The 9,606-nt window shown below is 39.4% G+C and overlaps 2 long non-coding RNA genes across 12 annotated transcripts; both read left to right on the plus strand.

Annotated features, from left to right (window-relative positions):
* The first annotated feature begins 2,232 nt into the window (after positions 1-2,232).
* On the plus strand, positions 2,233-3,423 carry LOC123038108. Of its 5 annotated transcripts, XR_006417783.1 has the most exons (8): positions 2,233-2,350; positions 2,426-2,555; positions 2,616-2,726; positions 2,782-2,880; positions 2,926-3,038; positions 3,094-3,165; positions 3,225-3,303; positions 3,368-3,422. It is a non-coding gene; the product is annotated as an uncharacterized LOC123038108 (long non-coding RNA). The 5 variants fall into 5 exon arrangements; XR_006417785.1 differs by having other exon boundaries at positions 2,926-3,165; positions 3,225-3,308; positions 3,368-3,423; XR_006417781.1 differs by having other exon boundaries at positions 2,926-3,165.
* A 504-nt stretch (positions 3,424-3,927) lies between these two features.
* Positions 3,928-6,214, plus strand: LOC123038107. Of its 7 annotated transcripts, none has more exons than XR_006417779.1 (8): positions 3,928-3,993; positions 4,685-4,763; positions 4,828-4,890; positions 5,034-5,086; positions 5,141-5,252; positions 5,349-5,411; positions 5,468-5,821; positions 5,878-6,214. It is a non-coding gene; the product is annotated as an uncharacterized LOC123038107 (long non-coding RNA). The 7 variants fall into 7 exon arrangements; XR_006417780.1 differs by having other exon boundaries at positions 5,141-5,233; XR_006417776.1 differs by having other exon boundaries at positions 3,935-3,993; positions 5,141-5,411; positions 5,468-5,584; positions 5,654-5,821.
* The last annotated feature ends 3,392 nt before the right edge of the window (positions 6,215-9,606 follow it).

Genomic DNA, 9,606 nt, shown 5'->3' on the forward strand with positions numbered 1-9,606 from the left:
TCAGGTCAATTTTTCGGATTCTTAATCAAAACCCTGGGAAATAGTGGTCGAATGTTGGAATGGCATACCTCGTTGAATTCGTTACAAAACTCCCAAAACAGTGACATCTAAGAAAAAAGAAGAGGGAACGCTATAGTCGAGTGCCTCGACTATTAGATACCCGTTACTCAGCTAAACAACTTAATATAAATATGCCTTCTTGTGTTTTTTTTTGTTTTTAATTTTTTTTAACGTAATGATAATTATAGTGACCACAGGAAAAAAGGACAAAAAGTTCAAATTATCAATTTGAATTCGGCGATCTCTTAGTGGTGGCAGCTTTACAGCACGAGCATCACCTGCACCAGCAGCTGTGTTTATAAACATAAACTATTTTTGAGTGCAATAAATTGACTAGAAATATTAAACATACATACTTATATTGGCTAAACATATACATTCTTAAATAGTATTATGTATGTTAAAGTCTAAATGTTTGCACAACACGAGTAACGGGTATAGCGAATAGCTTTTTTTGAAAGGAGTTATCTTTGCCGGGCAATTGCAACTGTGTACAATATAAATACATACATATGTATGTATATGCTTACATACATACACACATACGCCATTGTTTGACTCAGACCACCAATTTGCATAGTTCTTGGGATATAGTTCGGTATTGACAAATGAAAACCATCGCAATTTCCTTTAATAGAAATCCTTATCGAGAATTAACGTTGACTCTGTTGAGCACCTTGGCCAGCTGTTCCAAAGTCATCCTTTAGATGGCGCAATGAAAGGCGGAAATGTAGGCGCTAGCCAGGCTTAAGCGTTTAATGGGTTTTTGGGCGTTAGAGTGGGCGTGGCAAACTTTAATTAGGCCAATCGATATTTATTGACGAAACAAATACATATCAATTAAAATTTTCATAATATCATCAACACTTTGGCCACAGCTTGTGGCTTGTGGGCGTCAGAGGGGGCGTGGCACCATTTTGAAACAAACTTGCGCTGCGTAGGAACTCCTAGAATCTACATGCAAAATGCCAATCTTCTAGCTTTTATAGTTTCCGAGATCGCAGAGTTCATACGGACAGACAGACGGACAGACAGACGCACATGGCTATATCGACTCGGCTAGTGATCCTGAACAAGAATATATATGCTTTATAGGGTCGAAAACGCTTCCTTCTACCTGTTACATACTTTTGCACGAATACAATATACCCTTTTACTCTACGAGTAACGGGTATAAATATCAATTGAAAAATTTTGTCAAAAAGAAATCATGTTCTCCACCCCAGTGCCATTTACAGAAAAAAAATCATTTGAAAAATTTTTCAAAAAAAATTATGACCCCCGCCCTCATGACAAGGCCCAAATCCGGAGAAAATCACCTCCATTTTTCGGTTGTTTAATCAAAACCCTGGAAAATAGTGGTCGAATGTTGGAATGGCAAACCTCGTTGAATTCGTTACAAAATTCCCAAAAAAGTGACATTTAAGAAAAACATTTTCAATTAAAAATTTTTTTGAATAGAAATCATGTCCCCCACCCCATTATGACAAGGCCCAAATCCGGATAATATCAGGTCAATTTTTCGGATTTTTAATCAAAACCCTGGGAAATAGTGGTCGAATGTTGGAGTGGCATACCTCGTTGAATTCGTAACAAAATTCCCAAAAAAGTGACAATTATGAAAAAAATATCAATTGAAATTTTTTTTCGAAAAGGAATCATGTCCCCCACCCAATTATGACAAGGCCCAAATCCGGATAATATCAGCTCGATTTTTCGGTTTTTTAATTAAAACCCTGGGAAATAGTGGTCGAATGTTGGAATGGCATACCTGGATGAATTTGTTAAAAAATTTGTTTTTTAACTTTGCTTGCTGGACGACAGACTAGGACTGGATGGTACCTAGTTGCCCCATGCTACTTTTATTGGCCTCTGATTACAAATACTTGAATATATAGGTACAATTAATGAGAGAGATGCTTTGAGACAGATTAGTACTTAAAGCTAGGTTTAGTATAACAGTTTTTTTTTTTAAATTGTAACAAAGTCTACCACAATTCTGGTACGTGTCTTAGATAACTTTAGCTAGGAGCTCGACAGTTGGTAGCATTAATTTTAGTACATTTTGTGTTTCGGCTTTAAAATACTAGATTGTACTGACTATACTGCAACAGCTGTTTTCTTAAGTGGCAACTCCGCGTTTGTTTGTTTACATTTTCAAATTTGCTGGCAGCAGTAAATTAATTACAAGATTCAATAAAAGATTAATAGTTTTGAATTTCATTTCAGGTATCGTTAGTTCAAGATGAGGGCCAGTGCCACACCAGGTGGATCGGTGGATTTACAGCTGGTAAGTGCCATGGAGTAGAAGTTGCAGTTACGCAGCTTTCTGGGAATTTCCATTTTATAGCTGACGTATTTTTAGTAGTTGTCATCCTTGCAGCGGCGCTCCGGATGGAGACCGGAACCGCAAGAGGCCCGTCTATCGTCATGGAAGTTCTTGGCAGCTACAGAAAGCCAGTGTGGCATAAGGTGGATCTGTGGATTATTAGCAGGTAAGTACAAATAATACAATGATTAGCGGCCCAGTAAGCATAGGCTTATCTTATCTGCAGAAGCCAAGCACAACAGTTTGCTTGTAGATAAAATTAATAAGGATTTCCAGGTATAGGTGGTCACCAGATGAGGCCGGCGTGTCATCAGGTCGATCAGTGGATTAAGAGCAGGTAAGTGCCTTTTGTTATGTTTTGTAGCTTTTGGCTGAATTAGATTTCATTTCAGGTGTTGATTTAATTGGCACACGCCGTCCTTTGGTACGCTCTAGGAAGCAACACAGTCCTGTGAGGAGACCCACCAGGTGGATCAGTGGATTAAAAGCAGGTATTATGGTTTGTAGCTTTTGGCTGAAATTAGTTTCCATTTCAGGTGTTGATTTAATTGGTACACGCCGTCCCCTTGGCACGCTCTGGGGCAGTAACTCAGTCCTGTGAGGAGGCATTCCGTCATCCGCAGTCATCAAATGCAACAGCCGCCCATCAGTTAAGTGGATACTGCGTGCATTAGTTTGTAAATAATTTAATAATTAATAATTAGTATTTCCAGTTGTTGTTTGCAGCAAGATGAGGGCAGGAGTAACATCAGGTGGATTCGGCGGATTTAAAGCAGGTAAGTGTTATTTATCAGTGTTTTTTTTAAATTCTGGCTAATATTTATTTCCATTTCAGGTTTTGAATTAAGTGGTACATGCCGTCCTTTTGGCACGCTCTTCCATTTGCAGTAATAAAGTGCAACAGCCGCCCCTCAGTTAAGTGGATACTGCATGCATTAGTTTGTAAATAATTTAATAAATAATAATTATTATTTCCAGTTGTTGTTTGCAGCAAGATGAGGGCAGGAGTAACATCAGGTGGATTCGGCGGATTTAAAGCAGGTAAGTGTTATTTATCAGTGTTTTTTTTTTTTTTAAATTCTGGCTAATATTTATTTCCATTTCAGGTTTTGAATTAATTGGTACATGCCGTCCTTTTGGCACGCTCTTCCATTTGCAGTTCGGTAATGTGACAGCCGCCCCTCAGTTGAGTAGATACTGCGCTGCATCTAGTTTGTGTAATTAATTTAATAAATAATAATTATTATTTATTTCAGGTGTTGTTTGTAGCAAGATGAGGACAAGTGGAACATCAGTTGGATTCAGTGGATTAAAGCAGGTAAGTGTTATTTATTAATGTTTTTAAATTTTGGCTAATATTTATTTCATTTCAGGTGTTGAGTTAATTAGTACACGCCGTCCTTTTGGCACGCTCTTTTTAAGTTCTGTTTTTATTTCCATTTCAGGTTTAATCAAGTGCAACAGCTACCCCCTCAGTTAAGTGGATACGTAGTGCATTAATTTGTGAATAAATTTAATAACATATTAATTATTATTTCCAGTTGTTGTTTGCAGCAAGATGAGGGCAGGAGTAACATCAGGTGGATTCGGCGGATTTAAAGCAGGTAAGTGTTATTTATTAATGTTTTAAATTCTGGCTAATATTTATTTCATTTCAGGTGTTGAGTTAATTAGTAAATCAGGTGTTGGCGATTTAAGGGTAATGTTATTTATCAGTGTTTTTATACCCGTTACTCGTAGAGTAAAAGGGTATATTGTATTCGTGCAAAAGTATGTAACAGCTAGAAGGAAGCGTTTCCGACCCTATAAAGTATATATATTCTTGATCAGGGTCACTAGCCGAGTCGATATAGCCATGTCCGTCTGTCCGTCGTTGTCCGTCTGTCTGTCTTCTGTCTGTCCGTATGAACGCTGAGATCTCGGAAACTATAAAAGCTAGAAGATTGGCATTTTGCATGCAGATTCTAGGAGTTCCTACGCAGCGCAAGTTTGTTTCAAAAAGGTCCCACGCCCCCTTTAACGCCCACAATCGCTTAAATACGATTTTAAAAATTTAAATATTTCGGAAAAGTAAAAATGCAGTTTTATTGTGTTTATCAATACCTATCGAAATGTAGAAGAACTTTTTCAAGTCGGACCATTCGTTAAAAAGTTATGCGTGATCAAAGTTTCTATCTCCATCTCCCTCGCACTCCCTTTACCTGAGTAACGGGTATCTGATAGTCGGGGCACCGGACTATAACGTTCTCTCTTGTTTTTTTTTTAAATTCTGGCTAATATTTATTTCCATTTCAGGTTTTGAATTAAGTGGTACATGCCGTCCTTTTGGCACGCTCTTACATTTGCAGTAATAAAGTGCATCAGCCGCCCCTCAGTTAAGTGGATACTGCATGCATTAGTTTGTAAATAATTTAATAAATAATAATTATTATTTCCAGTTGTTGTTTGCAGCAAGATGAGGGCAGGAGTAACATCAGGTGGATTCGGTGGATTAAAAGCAGGTAAGTGTTATTTATCAGTGTTTTTTTTTTTTTAATTCTGGCTAATATTTATTTCCATTTCAGGTGGATTCGGTGGATTGAAAGCAGATATGCGTTATTTATCAGTATTTTTAAATTCTGGCTAATATTTATTTTCATTTCAGGTTTTGAATTAATTGGTACATGCCGTCCTTTTGGCACGCTGAGTCAAAAGCAGGTCTGTGCTACTTATCAGTGTTTTTAATCCCTTGTTGATATCAATCCATTTCAGGTGTTTATTCAATTGGTACTCGCCGTCCTCCTGGCACGCTCTGGGTAGCAATTTAGTCCTGTGAGAAGGCCTTCCCTCATCCGCAGCAATCAGGTGCAACAGCCGTCCCTCAGTTAAGTAGTTACTGCATGCGCTGGTCTATAGATAATTTAACAAGTACTAGCAGTTTGATTACTCTTTTCATTCTTTTTTTTCTCCCTCTTTTTAGGTATTGTTCATAGCAAGATGAAGGCCAGTGCAACATCAAGCGGACTCGGTAGATTAAAAACAGGTAAGTGTTATTTATTAACTTTTTTAACTTTTGTCTGATATTTATTTTCATTTTAGATGTTTATTTAATTGGTTTACGCCGTCCTTCTGGCACGCTCTGGGTAGTAACTCAGTCCTGTAAGAAGGCCTTCCTTCCTCCGCAGCAGTCAGGTGCAACAGCCGTCCCTCAGTTAAGTGTATAGATAATTCTAACAAGCATTAGCGGTTTGATCACTCTTTTTAATTTTTGTTTTCCCTTCTAAGGTATTTTTCATGGCAGGATGAAAACCAGTGTACTAGCAGGTGGACTCTGTCCAGTCCAGGCGCACATATGCGCGCCACCTCTCAGAATAAGCTCGACTGGTTTGAAAACAGAGATCGCAAACCGGTCCCGCCTTTCACCTGTCAAGCAGCGCCTCTCAAAAATCCAGTGTAAGTATCGAGCAAAAGCAGATATAATTGAAAGTAAATTCATTCATAATTTGCAGAAATAAATATCTTCACCAAGAGCGGAAAATCGCGGAGAGAGACAGCCATTTTTGCGCCGCAGCCAAGGCATTTCTAGCGCCGCCGTCAGACCAGCCACAAATCCGTCGCCTGCCGCACGACAGACCGCAAACATGACTGGTATGCACTCTCTGTAAGGATGCCAAGCCTACAGGGGACACCGCAGCATCATCGCACTCCAGTAGAAAATACTATTAATCCGTTTCAAAATATATTGTTTGGTTGCTCAGATGTAATTTAAAGTCCGGGATGATTATTCTTATAATCCCAATGGGCTGCCCCTCCATTATTTCTATTAAATATTCTCTTGAAACTCTACCCTCTCTATATAATTTGTTGAATTTATTTATATTACCCTCACACCACCTACTCGGGGGATTTTCTTTGATTGCCTTCCGTTTTTCTCTCTTCTTTCTAAGACATTCCTCTTTCTCCTTTACCTCATCTAACTCATCTTCCAAGCGAAGCAGGGTCGGGAGACTCTCTCGATATGATTGCCTTAATGTGGAACAGATCTTGTTTTCCTCCTCCTCAGTATAACCATATATCCAATCATATGTGGGCTCTTTTGGTCGTTTTGGAAGAGCTTGATGTTTTGATAGAAAGAAGTTTCTGTATCGGTCCAGGTATCTCGGTCTACTTGGAGCCAATCTTTTTGGTATGAAGGGATTTATTAGAAGATCCCTGATCAGCGGATTTGTGTGGCTTTCCACTGAGTCCACAAATCGCTGGCTGGCCTGATTATAGACTTCTGGTAATGATTTTATGTTGAATTTGGCTCTGATGGCAGCCTGACTGGTGTATCTATACGCATTTATGGATTTCCTAATCAGTCTGTTTTCAATACCTTGGATTTTGTCAGCATTTGTGTTGGAAACAATGGATCCCCAAACCGCTATGGAGTAGTGCCAAATGGGAGAGATGATTTGCTTGAACAGAAGGGCTTTTGTGTTGTTTGGCATTTTGCTTTTACTGCCGAGGAGCCATTCCAGTTTTTTGTAAGCGCTAATTATCTTTTGTTTTAGCAGTAAGACATGGGGTCCTAGAGAGAGCCTTTTATCCAATAGAATACCTAAGTATTTTTGTTTAGAACTTTTCGTCGCTCTTTGTCCGTCAACTATGGGAGGGGAATGGCCGCTTTCCAGATTCCCTTTAAGGGAGAAAAGGACATGCCCCGTCTTTTTTCCGTTAATGGATATGTCCCATCTTTTTGCCCATTTGCAGAATTCGGTGATGTAGGTTTGGCAAAGATTTACCGCAGCATTCCCTGTTTGAGCACGGCCAATCAGGATGGTGTCGTCTGCGTATGTGGCAAGCATTACATTTTTCGAGAAGTAGGACGGAAAATCTGGGTTTTACGCATTTGTGTTGAATGGTGTAGATTGAGTACAAAATTGGGCCCAGGATGCTACCCTGTGGAACCCCTGCCTCGATTTTACCCTCCCTGGAAATTGCCTCGCTTGTGACTTTCACTGTAAATGTTCTGCCCTTGAGGTAGTTTTTTAGGATGATGTAGAGCCTGGTTGGAAGCAGTTTTGCGAGTTTAAAGAGTAGGCCTTCATGCCAAACCCTATCAAAGGCCTCTGAAATGTCTACAAAAGTGGCAGAGCAAACTTCTTTATCCTCATATGCCTGTAGAATGAAGTTTGTGACTCTTTCAAGTTGGTGCTCTGCCCCGTGTTCTTTCTTAAATCCAAATTGATGGTTTGGGATGGCATTTGCGAAAGGTTCGGTTTCAAAAAGCCTTGTTAAGAGTACTTTTTCAAACATTTTTGAGAGACCCGACAGGAGGCTGATGGGACGGTAGGACTTTACACAAGAGGGGCTCTTCTCTGGTTTAAGGATCATTGTGATCTGAGCATGTTTCCATTCTGATGGGAAATGGCCGGTTTTGAGGATATTATTGAATATTAGGAGAAGATAAAGCCTGGCATTTTTTGTTAGTTGTTTGATAAGCTTGTTATCAATTTTATCTTGCCCAGGAGCCTTATTATTATCCAGGGAATCGATCAAAAGATTTAACTCTTCCAGAGTAACAGGCCTAATAGGAGGAGACTCCTCAGCAGATAACCCTTTTTGTAATCTTTCCAACTCCACTCTCGTCTCCATCCTATCCGACTCCTCATTTCTCAGATTTGGTTTAAAACGTCCTTCGAGATGGTGTACAAAAGCTTCCGCTTTCTCATTTAAAGTTCTTGTCTAGGGATTGCTATAAACCGGGGAGTTTGCGTCGACTTCACGTTTTAGAGACCAGCAAGGTTGCGTTTGTTTTTGACATTATTGGTAATTTTCCATAACTTTTGCATTCTGTATCGGTTAGTAGTGTCAATGTCTTTAACCATCTCGTTTATATTTCTTTCCCTTAATTTTTTAATCTCCCTGGCCAGCTTATTTTGAGCATGTTTAAACCAGATTTTGGCTTCCTCAGTTCCTGTACTCCTGAAAATTCTGTTTAATTCCCTTTTCTCATCCAAAAGTCTAGCTGTGCTCTCGTCCAGAGTTATAAAATTCTTTCTGCTATGTTGACGATTGTTTGAACCATTTTGAGGGCGGAAAAGGGGGGTGGCGTCCTTAGCCGACTCATTGATGTTTTTTAAGAAAATACCAACGCAGTCTTCAATATCGTCACCACTGTGGATTTCTGTGTTTAACAGGATTTTCTCACCAAGCAGTTTTTTAAACTTGTTAAGGTTTGTGGCTTTTGAGATGATAGGTTTGTGGTTTGAAATACTGCAGAAGGAATTTTGAGCATTGAAATTTATAAGGATGCTTAAGGGAAGGTGGTCTGAGCTGAGATCGGGGGATGAAGTGATCTTCAAATTTCTGCGGCGCAAGCCTTTAAAAACCGAAAAATCAATTGCGGATGGCTGCTTTCTTTTGTCAAAAGGAAAATGAGTGGCTTGTCCTGTAGCCAGGATTTCCAAATCTCTTCTGGAACATAAGGCTTCATGTAGAATTCTTCCCCTAGCACACGATTGATAATTGCCCCAGCTTCTATGTTTGGCATTCCAGTCTCCATTTATAATAAATTTTGATCTGCCTCCTAACAGGTCATCAAAGTGTTTGAAAAGTCTATCAAAGTGAGTCGGAAGCCAGTTGAAAATCGGTGGGCAGTAAATTGGCACAATTATAATCATATCGGCGCGGCGGCCACTAGAAGGGAGTATAACGATCGGGGAACACTGGCAGGACTCAGTTTCTATTGGCTCTAAGGCGGAATGCCTAATGTTATGCCTAACCAAAATGGCAGTGCCACCTTTACAGTTTCCGCTAGGATTGTGAGCATGATACGTAGAGAAACCTGGGAAGTCTAGGATTTGAGGTTTCTTCTTCACCTTTGTTTCAATGACCATCATAATCTGTATTTCCTCCCTATCCATAAAAACCTCAAGCTCGTCCCTTTTTCGTCCAACTCCTCCTATTGGAATGCATCCAATACCCCAACTTAAGGGTATTTCCATTTGGGCAATTTAATTGATTTAAGTTCATAATTTGTCGGTATAACTGCCGGGAGAATGGTTATTTAAACAAAAATGGGTTGGCGTTCGTTGGGCGAGTTTGTTGAAATAGATTTTCCGAGCGGAATTTCAATTCCCTGGGTCTTGAAGAATTTAGAAAAGTTTTCCATAAGAAGGTCAATTTTCTTTTCTATCATTTCAACCCGCATCACCAGTCCCGGTTCAGAGAGAATTTCTTTTTTTGAATTAGGA

The sequence above is a fragment of the Drosophila rhopaloa genome, unplaced genomic scaffold, assembly GCF_018152115.1.
Source record: "Drosophila rhopaloa isolate 14029-0021.01 unplaced genomic scaffold, ASM1815211v1 contig_80, whole genome shotgun sequence".
NCBI classification, from domain to species: Eukaryota; Metazoa; Arthropoda; class Insecta; order Diptera; family Drosophilidae; genus Drosophila; species Drosophila rhopaloa.